This window comes from Rutidosis leptorrhynchoides, chromosome 3 (assembly GCF_046630445.1).
Source record: "Rutidosis leptorrhynchoides isolate AG116_Rl617_1_P2 chromosome 3, CSIRO_AGI_Rlap_v1, whole genome shotgun sequence".
In the NCBI taxonomy this organism is placed as follows: Eukaryota; Viridiplantae; Streptophyta; class Magnoliopsida; order Asterales; family Asteraceae; genus Rutidosis; species Rutidosis leptorrhynchoides.
Window position 1 is genome coordinate 595,156,948 of NC_092335.1, and position 16,360 is coordinate 595,173,307.

The following is a 16,360-nucleotide window of genomic DNA, read 5'->3' on the forward strand; positions in this document are numbered from 1 at the left end:
CCGATTCATTTAGAACTTCTAATTCGGGATTTTCAAGACGAGAAAGATGATCAGCGGTGAGATTTTCTGCTCCTCTTTTATCTCGGATTTCAATATCAAACTCTTGTAAGAGTAAGATCCAACGGATTAATCTTGGTTTAGCATCTTGTTTCAAAAATAGGTATCTAAGAGCAGAATAGTCGGTATAGACCACCGTTTTTGCTAGAACGAGATATGATCAAAATTTGTCAAAAGCAAAGACAATAGCAAGGAGTTCTTTTTCAGTAGTTGTATAGTTCGTTTGTGCTCCTTGTAACGTCTTACTAGCATAATATATAGGTTGAAATCGTTTTTCAATCCTTTGTCCTAAAACGGCTCCCATTGCAAAATCACTTGCATCGCACATTAGTTCAAATGGTAGATTCCAATTTGGTGTTATCATGATCGGCGCATTAGTGAGTTTCTCTTTAAGAATATTAAAATATTTGATACACTCATCGAAAAAGATGAATGGAGCATCCTTTTCTAGGAGTTTATTCATAGGAGTGGCAATTTTAGAAAAATCTTTTATGAAACGTCGGTAAAAACCGGCATGCCCTAGAAAACTCCTAACTCCTCTAACATTGGTGGGATGTGGAAGTTTAGCAATTACATCTACTTTACCTCTATCCACTTCAATTCCTTCTTTTGAAATTTTATGACCAAGAACGATGCCTTCTTTAACCATGAAATGGCATTTCTCCCAATTAAGTACTAGATTTGATTGTTCGCATCTAATAAGCATTCGTTCCAGATTAACTAGACATGATTCAAATGTATCACCGAAGACTGAAAAGTCATCCATGAAAACTTCCATGCATTCTTCTATCATGTCGTGAAAAATTGCCATCATACACCTTTGAAAGGTTGCAGGGGCGTTGCAAAGTCCAAATGGCATGCGTTTGTAAGCAAAAGTACCATAAGGGCACGTGAATGTGGTTTTCTCTTGATCTTCGGGTGCTATTGGAATTTGAAAATATCCGGAAAATCCATCTAGAAAACAATAGTAACTATTTCCGGCTAATCTTTCCAACATTTGATCAATGAAAGGTAAGGGAAAGTGATCTTTTCTGGTGGCGTCATTTAATTTTCTATAATCAATACACACACGCCATCCTGTTACAGTTCTAGTAGGAATAAGCTCATTTTTTCATTTGTAATGACAGTCATGCCACCCTTCTTAGGCACGCATTGAACTGGGCTTACCCATGGACTATCAGAGATTGGATAAATTAGACCTGCATCTAGCAGTTTAATAATCTCTTTCTTAACTACATCTTGCATATTAGGATTTAGTCTTCGTTGGCGTTGCACATACATTTTATGACCTTCTTCCATAAGGATTTTATGTGTGCAATACGAAGGACTTATTCCTTTAATATCATGAATCTTCCATGCAATGGCTGGTTTATGAGCTTTCAACACAGAAATGAGTTGTGATTTCTCATTTTCAGTAAGAGAAGATGATATTATTACAGGTAATTCAGATTCACCATGTAAATAAGCGTATTCCAAATGGTTTGGAAGTGGCTTTAACTCTAATTTCGGAGGTTCTTCTATCGATGATTTGTATCGATATCTGTCTTCTTCTTTTAGCATTTGAATTTCTTCTGTTGTTGGTTCATATCCATTAGCTATAAGTGTAGCTAACATTTCAGCTTCATCAATTGGTTCATTACCTTCTCCTAAAGAACATTCTCCTGTTCCTTGTAATTCTGGAAATTCTTCTAATAATTCTGCATGTGCATCTATAGTTTGAATATAATAACATGTATCATCTGCAGATTGCGGTTGTTGCATTGCTCTATCAACTGAAAAGGTAACACTCTCGTCCTCTATACTTAGGGTCAGTTTCTTACCGAACACGTCTATCATTGCTTTAGCCGTGTTTAAGAATGGTCTTCCTAATATGAGAGGAACTTGAGAATCTTCTTCCATGTCCAGAACAACAAAATCTACTGGAAATACTAAAGTACCAACTTTAACTAGCATATTCTCCATTATCCCTCTAGGATATTTTATTGATCTATCGGCTAGTTGTATGCTTATTCTGGTTGGTTTCAATTCTCCAAGGTCTAGTTTAGTGTATAGTGAATACGGCATTAGATTTATACTAGCACCTAAGTCTGCCAATGCTTCTATTGAACTAAGACTACCCAGAAAACATGGAATTGTGAAACTTCCTGGATCAGATAATTTTTCTGGTATCTTATTCAACAGCACTGCTGAACAATTAGCATTCATAGTAACAGCCGAGAGTTCTTCCATTTTCTTTCTATTTGAGATTAGATCTTTCAAGAATTTAGCATATCTAGGCATTCCTGAAATCACATCAATGAAAGGAAGATTTACATTTATCTGTTTAAACATATCCAAGAATTTGGATTGCTCGGCTTCAAGTTTCTCTTTCTTCATTTTACTCGGGTAAGGAAGTGGTGGTTGGTATGGTTTAACATAAGGTTTAGCCTTAACCGTGTTATCTTCATTAACCTTTTCAACTACCGGTTCTTTTTCCTTATCTTGATTAGGTTGTGGTTCTTGTGGAGTAGGAATAACTTCATCAGAAGTTACAGGTATTTCAGGTGGTTTAAGTGTTGTACCACTTCTTGTGGTAATGGCTTTAGCTGTTTCATTCCGGAGGTTAGCATTTGTATCACTAGGTAGACTTCCCGGTTTTCTTTCACCTATTAACCTTGCTAGGTTACTTACTTCTTGTTCCAGATTTTGAATAGAAGCTTGTTGATTTCTAAATGCTTGAGCATTTTGTTCATTAGTTTGTTTCTGAGATGTGAAAAACTGCGTTTGAGTTTCAACCAGCTTCGTCATCATATCTTCTAAATTCGGCTTTTTATCATCGGTTTGTCGTGGTGGTTTGTTTTGAAAATTAGGTCTTTGCTGGTTGTAAGTATTATTGGATACTTGTTGATTGCTAGGACCTTGTTGGTTGTTGTATGGAATATTTCGGTTATAATTCTGGTTTTGATTGTAAATCGGTCTTGGCGGTTGATAATTATTCTGATAATTATTTCCAGGCCTTTGGTTTATGTATGAAATATTCTCTCTTTGTTCCATTGTTAATTCAATACTGAGATAATCTTTTGTCAAATGTGGTCCTCCACACTGCTCACAACTAATTCGTATTGAGTGAATATCCTTAGTCATCTTTTCCATTCGTCTCTCGACAGCATCTATTTTTGCGGAAATGGAATCTAAGTCATGGCTAGAATCGGCTCTAGCTGCTTTAGATGATCTAATGATATCTTTTTCTTGGTGCCACTCATGTGAGTGGGAAGCAGTGTTATCAATAATTTTGTAAGCATCAGTTTCGGTTTTCTTCATAATAGAACCACCAGCTGCTATATCTATGTCTTTCCTTGTAGTGATGTCGCATCCTTGATAAAATATTTGTACTATTTGACAGGTGTCTAAACCATGTTGCGGACATCCTCTCAACAACTTTCCAAATCTAGTCCACGCCTCATATAGAGTTTCATTTGGCTTCTGTGTAAACGTAACAATTTCTCCTTGAAGTCTTACGACTTTAGATGCAGGAAAGAATTGTTTAAGAAATTTTTCAACTAAAACGTCCCATGTATCAATCGCCCCTTCAGGTAACGATTCCAACCAATCTTTGGCTTCTCCCTTTAAAGTCCAGGGAAATAACATGAGATATATCTGTTCATCCTCCACTTCTCGGATTTTAAATAGTGTGCAGATCCTATTAAAGGTACGTAGATGTTCATTTGGATCTTCCTTCGGCCCACCACTAAATTGGCATTGATTAGTCACCATGTGTAGAATTTGTCCTTTGATTTCATAATCTGGCGCATTAATGTCTGGATGAGTAATTGCGTGACCTTGGCCAGTGCGTTTAGCTCTCATTCGGTCTTCCATACTTAAAGGTTCTGTTACTTCCATAATTGAATTTGTTGAATCGGAATCACTAGAGGATTCTGATTTTATGGTTCGTTCCTCAACAATCTCTGTTTGAATGATTGGTGGTTCCAGAGGAAAATTTAATGGTTCAGGATCTACGACTCGTTCCTGAATATTCTCCGGATTCTCAATTGTGAGTTCGGGTTCAAAAAATGGATTATCGGAAATTTGAACTGGAGTACTTGGTCGACTGGATGACGATTCTAAAGAAAAATCAACGGTGGTAATATTTGCTAAATGTCTTGATCTAGTTACAGGTGGTGAACGTACAAAAGGTGGTGAACGTCTTGCTCGGTGCATTCACTGAATATCCTATTAGTTTTTAAAAGGAAAGAAAAATTATAATAAGTTATCCAATCAATAGACTTTTCTGATTTTGCCCATGTTTCGAATAGCCAAAAGATGCAGCAGAGGGGCAGGATTCGTTTGGTCTCAATATAATTGAGGACTGTTTGGCTCCAATAACCTGGTCCACGTACAAATCCAACTATTACTACGAACCAGAAAATTTTGATGTCTATCAAATTAACCACTTAAAATAAATTTTCGTAATTTTAAGAAATTTAGATAAGAAGTAGAATAAAAATCTATGTCCTAAAACTAGAATAGCGAGAAATAAGAAAGAAAAAGAGTTCGTCGAAAAAGGTTGAAAAAGAAAAATGGTTGAAAAATAAAAGGTGACGGAAAACTAAAAGAAACTTATAAAACTTAAAAGCACTTGACTAACCTAACCTTATTACTACAACTAACTTAAAATTATAATCGCAAATTGAGATTACTAATTGGAATGATAATTGATACATAGGTAAAAGTCGTCTAAAAATATTAAAGCTTACAAGAAAAACTATATCCCAAATGGAAATAACTTAAAAAGAAACTAAAACTTAAAAAGGCGTCGCAAAATTCTAAAGTACCTAAATCTTAGTCTAAAGAAAAAGCACTTAAGGAATTCTACGACAAAGCCTAAAAATCTATAAATAAAAATAACTATGGCAAAAACTAAGTTTAAAACTAAATATGAGCTAAAAATACAAATATTACGCTAAAACGATTAAAAAGGGACAAAATATAAAAATATACAAAAAGTTGTAAAAATTACAATTTTTATAAAAATATTATTTTTATATTATTTATTTTATAAAACTATTAATTTTACAATTTAATTAAACTAATTTAACTAAAATATAAATTAAATAAAAAGTAAAACTAATTATAATAATAATAATTAATTAGGGTTAATAATAATAATAATTAATAATTACCCGTAATAAATGCTAAATTAGGGTTCTGTCGGTGTCAGAGTGTCTCTGCGAGTTGCGGTGCCCGAAGCAGAAAACTCCGCGAGTCGCGGGGTTCCAAAATTCAAATGACAGGTTGTTTAAAATTCGACGCGTTTTTTCTTTTTTATTTTTTTTTATTTTATATTTTCTGTTTTATATTTTCTGTTTTAAAATCTAAAATATTTATATAATAAAAACTTATATTTTAAAAATTAGAATAAAAATAGAACTACTTTATAATTTTATAAATAAAAATCTTAAAACTAGATTTATATATATATTTTTTTTTAATTAGCGTTGCGCTTCCGGCTTTTAAGCTAAATTGTCCCCGGCAGCGGCGCCAAAAATACTTGATGTTTGAGCAGAGGTGTATAAAATACTATTAAATTTTACAAGAAAATACTATTAAATACGATACAATTTTACACAAGATATTTATTTATTTATAGAATGGATATACTTAAACCTTGCTACAACACTTATAGGCAGTGTACCTAATCGTACAGTAGTGTAGTTTTTAGTAAGTCCGGTTCGTTCCACAGGGAAAATCTTTAAACAAAGCTTAACGCTATATTAGTTTACTTTTATAAAAATACAAATATATATATAAGTAATATTATTATTATAAAGGGGGGTTTTTACCGTTTAATGACCGGTTTGTCGATTTTAAAACTTTAGTCGCAGTTAAAACCAAATGTAAAATAATAAATAAATACAAGACTTAATTTAAAGCTTAAAGTAAATAACGATAATGAAATTGCGAATAATAAAAGTGCGATAAAATAAACTTGCGATAATTAAAAAGTACGATAATTAAAAGTGCAATTAAATATAATAACAATAAATAAAAGTGCTATAATTAGAAGTGCAATTAAATATAAAATAAAGGAAATTAAATATGAAATAAAAGAATTATGCTTATTTAAACTTCCGTAATCATGATGTTTGACGTGTTGATTTTATTTTTATGCCCATGGGTTAATTGTCCTTTGTCCTGGATTATTTAATATGTCCGTCTGGTTTTTGTCCATAACAGTCCATCAGTCATAAATATAAAGTGCGAGTATCCTCGTCAAATTATCCTTATATCCGAAGTTAAATATTCCAACTAATTGGGGACTTAAACTATAACAAGATTTTAATACTTTGTTTAATAATTACACCAGGATGTCGACTGAGTGTAACCCAAGGTTTTAATATTTTGTTATCAATTATGCCAAGTGTCCTTTTACATAATTTCACCACTGTTTTAATTATTCTAGTGGCTATTAATCCATTCCCGTGTCCGGTTAAATGAATGATTATTCGTACATATAAATACCCCGCCCATCGTGTCCGATTGAGTGTATATGGTAATTTATAGGGACGCCCAATTGTAAATCTTTATATTAACATTAACAAACTATCATTTAGTTAAACAAATATAAAGCCCAATAATAGCCCATAGTCTAATTTCCACAAGTGTCGTTCTTTTGTCCAAACCCCAATTATGGTACAAAGCCCAATTACCCAATTTTAGTAATTAGCCCAACATCATGATTACTTCGGATTAAATAAGCATAATAATAACTTAGCTACGAGACATTAAATTAAAAAGGTTGAACATAACTTACAATGATTAAAAATAGCGTAGCGTTACACGGACAGAATTTCGAATTACACCCTTACAATATTTGCTAACATACCCTTATTATTAGGATTAAAATTAAAATTAAAATTAAAATTAAAATTAAAATATAAATATAAATATTTACGTATAGATATAGAGAGGATGGATATATATGTTGAAAAATGATCAGAATTCGGTTGGCTTTATAGGGAATTGAGTTCAGGGATACTCCGCGACTCGCGGCAACTTTTGCCTTCAAACTCTGCGAGTCGCGGAGTTTGAAAATACAGCTCACCAACTTTGGAGTCTTTCTTGCCGACGGATTTTTATTATTTATATAATATATAAATAATTATAAGAATTATTTAAATATTATATTATATTTATGTGCATAGTTGACTTGTAATTTTTAGTCCGTTGCGTCGAGCGTTGAGAGTTGACTCATGTCCCGGTTCCGAATTTTTGAACGTCCTTGCGTACAATTTTATATTTTGTACTTTGCGTTTTGAATCTTGTACTCTTGTAATTTCGAGATGTTTCTTATCAATAATTGGAACCTCTTTGATTGTATTTTGTACTTTTGAGCTTTTTGGTCGTTTGCGTCTTCAATTCGTCGAATATGTCTTTTGTCTTCACCTTTTATTATTTAAACGAATATCACTTGTAAATAGAACAATTGCAACTAAAAGCTTGTCTTTCTTGAGGAATAATGCTATGAAATATATGTTCGTTTTTAGCATTATCAGTAAACTCACAAGATTAATGATTTTGATTAGTAAGTTTACAACAACCAAATTCTATATCTATAAGATCATAGAATCTTCTCTTGCTTGATCACATTTGAGTAGTAGTTAGAGCCCTTGTGATCTCTGGAAATAAGCCTTTGAAATATGCAAGAGGGTCAGCTTCAAATGCTCTTTAATGTTTGCCTTTTATAGTGGGATTCAAAAAATAGCCGTTGACACACGGTTACCGGCACAGTCGACCGTGGTTCGACCGTGCGTGCTCCAGTCTAAATTTAGTATTCGTTGTATAGCCGTTTGACTCAAATTTGAACACCACATTTTGGCACCTTTACTCCTTCTAGCACTTGCAAAAGAAACCAAACGTCCTATACAAGTACTATATGCATTAAGTGTGTGATATTTGGTCTTATTGCATGAAAGTGACTTAACATTCCAAAAGTGGTAAATCCAACATTCTTGGAGAAGTGTCTTGATTGATATTTTGGGAAATGTCAGTTTGGTCAAGACTTAGTTAGTCACATTAATGTCTTTGGTTCAATTCTAAAGACTAGTCACTATGTCATTAACTTTCTAGCTTCAATTAATCACAAATCATGTTCCATTTGAGTTTAGGTAGAGATTAATTGAATGATGTCTTTATAAGATAATCATGAAGTATGTAGAGACATCAAAGTTAAGTCATTCTTGAATAAGCAATCACACTTAGTTACTTAGACCAAATAGACAATTGACTATAATTTCATTGTGAACCATTTTACACTTAATTTATTGGAGTAGGTTAGTTACTTGAATCCTAACTAGTAAGCACATAGCAAATATATTAATCAAGTTGACAAATTTATGAGTATTAAGCATATTGACAAGTAGCAAGTAATACTCACACATAGAAAGAGATAATTATTCTAGGATCAATCATATAGATATTTGCACAACTTATAATTCAAGCTTTTAACAAGTTTAATTGCAATATAACATATTGCTTGATTAATGTGTAAGCACACATTAATGTCCAACACATGCACAAGAGAAGATCAATCTCTAGTTGGGACTTGGTGACCATCCTAAATGTATCTAATTGTATTTTAGGATTACAAGTCTTTACTAGTTACACTTGAGAGCATTGTTCCTCATTTAGCCTTAATTAATCACTAAGTCATTTTCAATAACAATTATTGTTTTAGTGACATTGGCTTAAGTGTGTTGGTACTTGATGATCATACTAAGGATGTCTAGATAAGAATTAAGATCACAAGTTATTGATTAACACTTATGTGTTATGCCTAATCTTGGTTAATTTGTCATTAAGATGTCATTAGGCGTAATTAACCACAATTAGTGTTTTTATGACCGAAACTCAATTGAGTATGGAGAAGGCATCTATTCTAAGCGTGTTGAGAAAGGTTTCATGAATTATAGATGTCGGGAACTAGTCAAACTTTATTTAGTCAAAATTGGTAACAGAGAAAACTGCGGTCGCACTGCGGTTGACCGTGGTGGCGACCGTGCAACTTGTTTTCACAAAACTGCATTGCAATTCATTTTGGGGTTCTGTGGCTGGCTGTGCGGTCGACCGTACCTTGACCTTGTATTTAGCTGATCTTTTAATTTCATTCTTTAAGCTATCTTTGACTTGGTAGTTTGCAAGATAAAGTATGGATTAGTGACCTTGCGTATTTTATGTTAAGATGTCAGTCATCACTTATGCATATGTATGTGTCATCATCAAAACATATTCTTTAGTTAATCATCATACTTAAGTTTTTCGTTTATTTCATTAACCAACATTCAACCAACATGCACTTTGTTATAAATTGTTATGTCTATGTCTATACTAATGCTGTGTCTTATGAGGTGAAAGGATACTTATTAATGAATAATGATACTGAAAGTTTAGGTGCTAATAACATAATGAATTCAAGTGATTATTCAGATTTATCTATTTAAAGTCATCAATTTAGGTTGATATACGTTTTGCTTATTCTTTATGTAGATTCATTGTCAAGAAAGTCAAATAAGCAGATGTAAATGTAATGATTACTTGATTTACTTGCCTATAATCAAATATTTAATTGGAGAAATATAATAATCTATATATGGTTGATACTATGTGATTGACTTTGTATAAAATTTTGGGATTCAGTTACGGATTTGAATCAAAAATTAATCCCAAAACACTGCTTTAAATAAAGTCTTATAATCACTTCATTTCAAAATTCCTTATATAAATCTAATATTCATAAATGCAAATCAATCATAGGAGAATAATTCGTATTCTGCACTATCTCATTCACCATTATCAACAAAATATTTCTAAATTTATCTTTCTGTGCAGTTTTCATCTCACCTGTTAATGGTTATACCAGATGTTTTTAAATGAATTTCTGGATATTCTAGACTACAAAGATGGTGAGGGAGTTACAAGTAAGTTTTGGTAACTTTTGGTTGTATTTTGACATTTTAATCAATGGGTTTTTATCACTTTGACAATCACAAATTGAAGTAATTGTACTAAGGTTTTGAAGTATTGTTGAGTTTTTTTAATGTCAGTTGTTAGTTTAAGCATTCAGTTGGATTACTCACAAGGGTAATGATGTTGGTTCTCAATTTTATTAGAAATTTTGTAGGAAAGAAAAAAGGTTAGCTCTTATATAATAGTAATAATGTCAATTCTTGTGTAGGGCTTTTACAAAGCATTATTTTGGAAAGTGTGGGGGTGTATATGGTTCAATCGTTCAAAAGTAAAGGATCGTGAAATTGTTTCAAAAAAGTATGTATACTGTAAGATTTACTTTTTTATTTGTTTTGTTTGATAAATATAAAAATCTTGTGATATAATTCGGCAATTTAGGTTAAGGTGAACATGTTGATGGAACTGACAACAATCCTCTTAAGGAACTTGTGTAAATAACAATTACACTTTTTATGTTTAAAAAGGTATGTGTTCTGATCGATGTTAGTAACAGTTGGATATATAAATATATTGACCCATGTTTCTGTTAATCTTAGTGATAAGCTCTGCTTGATATGTTTTGTGATTGGTCTATAAAGTTTTATTTTCACTGATCCGTATGCATTCATTATTTTGATTTATGATTTGATTGTTCTAATATTTAGTTTGTGTTAGGATTTTTATTATTGTAAGGGGTTCTTGTGTACCTTGCTATGGATTTGATATCTATTTTCAGTTTATTTTATGAGTACCGAGCCTTCAATACCCACCCCGGATGATCCACATAACATGTTCAGGTATTCTGGTCGAACAAGTTGGTAAGTTGATTTTAGGTTGGCAAGATGTTTTTTGTGTCATGTAGGGTTAAATTTGACACGTAGTTTCAGGTTGGTTGGTTTGTTTGGGTCAAAAATGTCAAATTTTATGAATTAATATTAGGTTGGCAGGAAACAAGTTAGAATTCATTCATATGAAACATAGGTTTGAATTTTTTTTTACTCGGATGGCCGACCTGCAACCCAAACTTGACCTGAGTATTCAAACAGGTGGGCGAGTTGATGGGTTATAAAGTATTAACTCACCCATTTATTTTCATGCTAGTTTTGGTTTTTTTTTTTTTTTTTTTTTTTTTTTTTTTTTTTACATTTGCTACCCTTACATATACACGTGGATTGTGATTGTAGTCGTGTCTTATTTAAATAGTAACTATTCCATTATTTTTAATTTTAGAGTCTTACTTTAGTTCATTCACATAACTCGAACATGTAATCGAATACCAATGCTTATGATTCTTATAATCCATTATAAACATTTGTTGTTGTAGTTCTTTTGACGACCCGAAAATTTCTGACCAAATTTAGACTTAATCTTTAAATGATTCCGACAGGATAAGCAAAGTCTGTAATATTGAGTCTCAAAATTTTTGAACTATTTTAATAGATCATTTGACCATTGACCATTCCCGACGATTCACGAACAACTATTTGTAAATAGATATGTACATATTTAATATATATTAATTTGAAATGTTATATGATTCAAATATTAGAATTTACTATGTAAAATAAAATAAAATATGATATTATAATAATTATTATTTAAAACATAGCTATATATAAATAAAGTATATTAAAAATAAATATTAAATGATTGTAATACTCGTTGGACGTTTCGATTATTATTTAGAGAAGTTTAATTCAAACTTATGTGATTTTAAAATAAACGGTGATCCGAAAAAGGGTTATATAAATTATAGGCTTATTAAAAATGTATTTATGGGCTAATTGTTAAATTTGAACACTTTTCATATTTTACCTGGAATCGAGCGCAGACAGTGATTAATTTTTTATTTAATAGTTAATGACCATTTTTATAAAATAATGACTAAAATAAATAAAGATATTTAATTTAAAATTTGGGATTTTTCTGTGTACTTTTATCCATTAAACAACGGAGCACGATATCGCACTGCGTGATTTGATAAAATGACAAGTCTCCGGCTGCTTAACTGTACCCACTTTTCAATTCAATAATTTCTAATTATTATATTATTTATTATTAATATTATATTATTACTTTAATTGTTAAACTACACCCTTGATCATTTGATTGTGAATTCATCTTATTGTGTATTGTGTATTATTAGTATCAACTTGACTTAATGATTTCTTTCCTATCTATCCACCTTTTATATATATACATGTACATATTACATGTAACCGATGAAACCACTCTTGCAACCATCTCCACTTTGATTAACCCAACCTTACACAATCATCTTCCATCACCTAAAAACAACCTACACCTTCTTCTTCTTCTTCTTCTTCTTCTATTTTTAATCGACAATCACCTCCGGCAACCACTTCACTACCACCTTTCTCTCTCTCTCTCTCTCTCTCTATATATATATATATATATATATATATATATATATATATATATATATATATATATACATACGGCATGCATACAATCATCACCAACTTGGCACTACTACGATTAACTACGGCTTATATTCGACTTAACCACCACTAAGAACTCGTCGCGTCTTCAACACCATTCCATTAACCACGACTACTTACAATCCCTGTTTATTTTAACCAACTCACCATTTTTTTTTCTTCAAATGATCACACCATTTCATGCTTCTGTCTCCATTTTCTGCTTGAGTTCCAACCGTATACCATCATCCAAATACCATCACTTGAATCTTAAGTTTTATTGCTTCACTCGACTGATAGCTCCTGGTACACACAAATAATTGCAGCATAAAATCACCCAACAAAACCCATTTACCCAACTAACCTGCGTACGTTTCTATTTCTTAAGGAATAATCGATTATCATAGTAAACCACCACTCGTTTATAAATTGCTATTGCTACGTGTGTGTTCTATCAAACCCATCGAATTTATTGTTATGCTGCTGTCTCGCCACCCTTTAAACTGTTATAGGCTACTGCTATTACCTGTTTGAGCACCATCATCACAACTGACATCCATAACTATTGCTGCAATTCTCTATTATTTCTATTATCTTGTTGATCACCGTAAAGAAACAAGAAGGAAAAAGATAAAGTAAATGGAATGATTAATAGGTTGTTGCACATGTTAAAAGGGAGAATAGAGGAGTCATGATGGAGACTTGTTCATTGGCTCCTAAATCCCACGTATAAAACTTCTTCATTTTAAATTGAACCAAGCACACACGCATACTATTACTATTTTATGCTATTCGAAAGTTACTAGACCAAAAAGCCATCTTAAAAACCCACTTGCAAGATGTCACCCTCGGTCTCATGTATACACCGAATCCTTAAATTGTTTCTAATTGGGTCGTGATATTTTTTTCTTTGAACTAGACAAGAGGGCCGTATAAACCTTTGAGTTGTTGGGCCAAGACCCGTTCATGTCTCTGTTAAAACATATTATAAATGATGATTGTTTTGATCAAGAGGTGATGATCGTGATAACTTGATAAAGATGTTGATGGTAGTAATAGATTAAGGACGATAACGATCGAGATGAAATGAATCGATAAATGATTATGATTATGATTAGATTATGATTAGATTATGATAAGGATAAGGTTATAATGAGGATTAGATGATGATAAAATCGTGATTTTATGGTGATGATCGGATTCATGTTCTATGATAATGATGATAATATTAGGGACCACAATTAGAATGGGTTATGTTAATTGGGTTTAAAAAGAAGAAGATTGAAATAAGGGATAAAACAATTTAAATCCGTATTATATCAGAAATGAAATGGCAGAGCTATGGTTTAGGGTGTTTGGTTTAAACGGGAGGTCGTGGGTTCGAGCCCGGGCAATGGCGTTTTATTTTTAAAGCTTGTTCCTTCAAAGGTTGTACTTTTTTATTATTATTATTATTACTTTTATTAATATGATTATTATTATTATTATGATCAAATATATTAAAAGTATTAAAATTATGATTAATATGCTTGATAATACATTTTAAGAGTATAATGCAATATGGATTAAGGATATGAATTAAGAATGATATAGTAGGATTATAGTTATTTATTTATTTATATATTATTATTATTATCTTATCATTATTATTATTATTATTATTATTATCATTATTATTATTATTATTATTATTATAATTATTAATTTCACAATCACATTCTTCATATAAAAATATATTTAAAATACATAATTTAACTATATATATATATATTAAAACATATACTTGTAATCAAACAAATACATATATTATTATTAGTGATGTAATTAATAACTTATATATTTCATTATTAAGTATATTCATTTTATATATAAAAATATTAATATAGTTAAATTATGTATTTTAAATATATTTTTATATGAAGAATGTGATTGTGAAATTAATAATTATAATAATAATATATGTATTTGTTTGATTACAAGTATATGTTTTAATATATATATATATATATATAACTGATTTAGGTTCGTGAATCCGAGGCCAACCTTGCATTGTTCAGTATCGTCGTATGCATATTTTTACTACAAAATATCGTATTGTGAGTTTCATTACTCCCTTTTTAAATGCTTTTGCAATATATATTTTTGGGACTGAAAATACATGCGCTGCTTTATAAATGTTTTACGAAATAGACACAAGTAATCGAAACTACATTCTATGGTTGGATTATCGAATCGAATATGCCCCTTTTTAGTCTGGTAATATAAGAATTAGGGAACAGACACCCTAATTGACGCGGATCCTAAAGATAGATCTATCGGTCTCAACAAGCCCCATCCATGTCGCGGATGCTTTAGTACTTCGAATTTATCATGTCCGAAGGATGTCCCGGAATGATGGGGATATTCTATATGCATCTTGTTAAGGTCGATTACTAGGTGTTCAATCCATATGAATGATTTTTATCTCTATGTATGGGATGTATATTTATGAGAAATGGAAATATGAAATCTTGTGGTCTATTAAAATTATGAAATGATGATTTATGATAAACTAATGAACTCACCAACCTTTTGGTTGAAACTTGAAAGCATGTTTATTCTCAGGTATGAAAGAAATCTTCCGCTGTGCATTTGATCATTCTAGAGATATTACTTGGAGTCATTCATGACATATTTCAAAAGACGTTGCATTCGAGTCGTTATATGACAACCCGGAAATTTCTGACTAAATTTAAACCTAACTTCGATCAATACCGACGATTCACGAACAATTATTTGTAAATAATTACGTATTAGTATTATTATTAATATTTTTTTAAACAATATTATCATTAATTATTTTTTTTACATTTACAAATCATTATTATTATATAGCAACAATAGAAATTATTATCATTAATATTATAGTTATCATTAATTCTTATTTGCAATTATCATTATCAGTATTGTCATTATTATTAATATTATTATTATCAAAATTATTATTATTATCATTTATCATTAATATGATTATTAATATCATTAACATAATTTATATTATTATTATTATTATTATTAGTATTATCATCACTAATATTATTATTATTATTGTTATACTTGTTATTATTATTAATATTTTCATTATTATTATTATTATTATTATTATTATTATTATTATTATTATTATTATTATTATTATCATATTTATAATTATTATTATTATATATTTATTAATATATTTAATAATAATATTAATTAAAAATAAAAAAGTAAAAAATATTGTACTAATCAGTTATATATATTTTATCAATCAGAATCTGCTTTTAATTATTTAATATCTACTTTTAATTTTTTTTATCACGATCGAGTTTTATAATTATCATATGAGTATTTTTTATTTTGATCATGATTATTTTTTTATATATCCTACTGGCCTCAAATTTGTTTTTGATCGACCCATTTGGCTATAAAACTAACGAATTGTTATCACATTCATATCCACCACTGCTATTTATTAATCAAAACAGAAATATATATTTTTTTTTCTATCGTTCTCTGTTCTTGGTTCATTTTACTAAAAGCTCGAATTCTAATTTATTTTCAAAATCTATTAATGCAATTATGTTAGGAATCTTTTATTCAATCTTCCTGTTAAATTTCAACTTCCAATTCTTATTATCAAAGTCGAATTCAAGAGTCAAAGTTTTTAATCAAAAAGTCAAACGAATTGTTTTTGGCAAAATTTGAATTTATTTTTATGTTTTAAGATTAATTGTTGATCCAGAAAGTTACTAAGATGGATTTATAATCTAAGTCATGTAGAAAGTTTTGTTTAAAAAGGTCTTAAAATCAAAATCAATTATTGAGTTCATATATATTTTTTTAACGCGTACCAGCTGTTT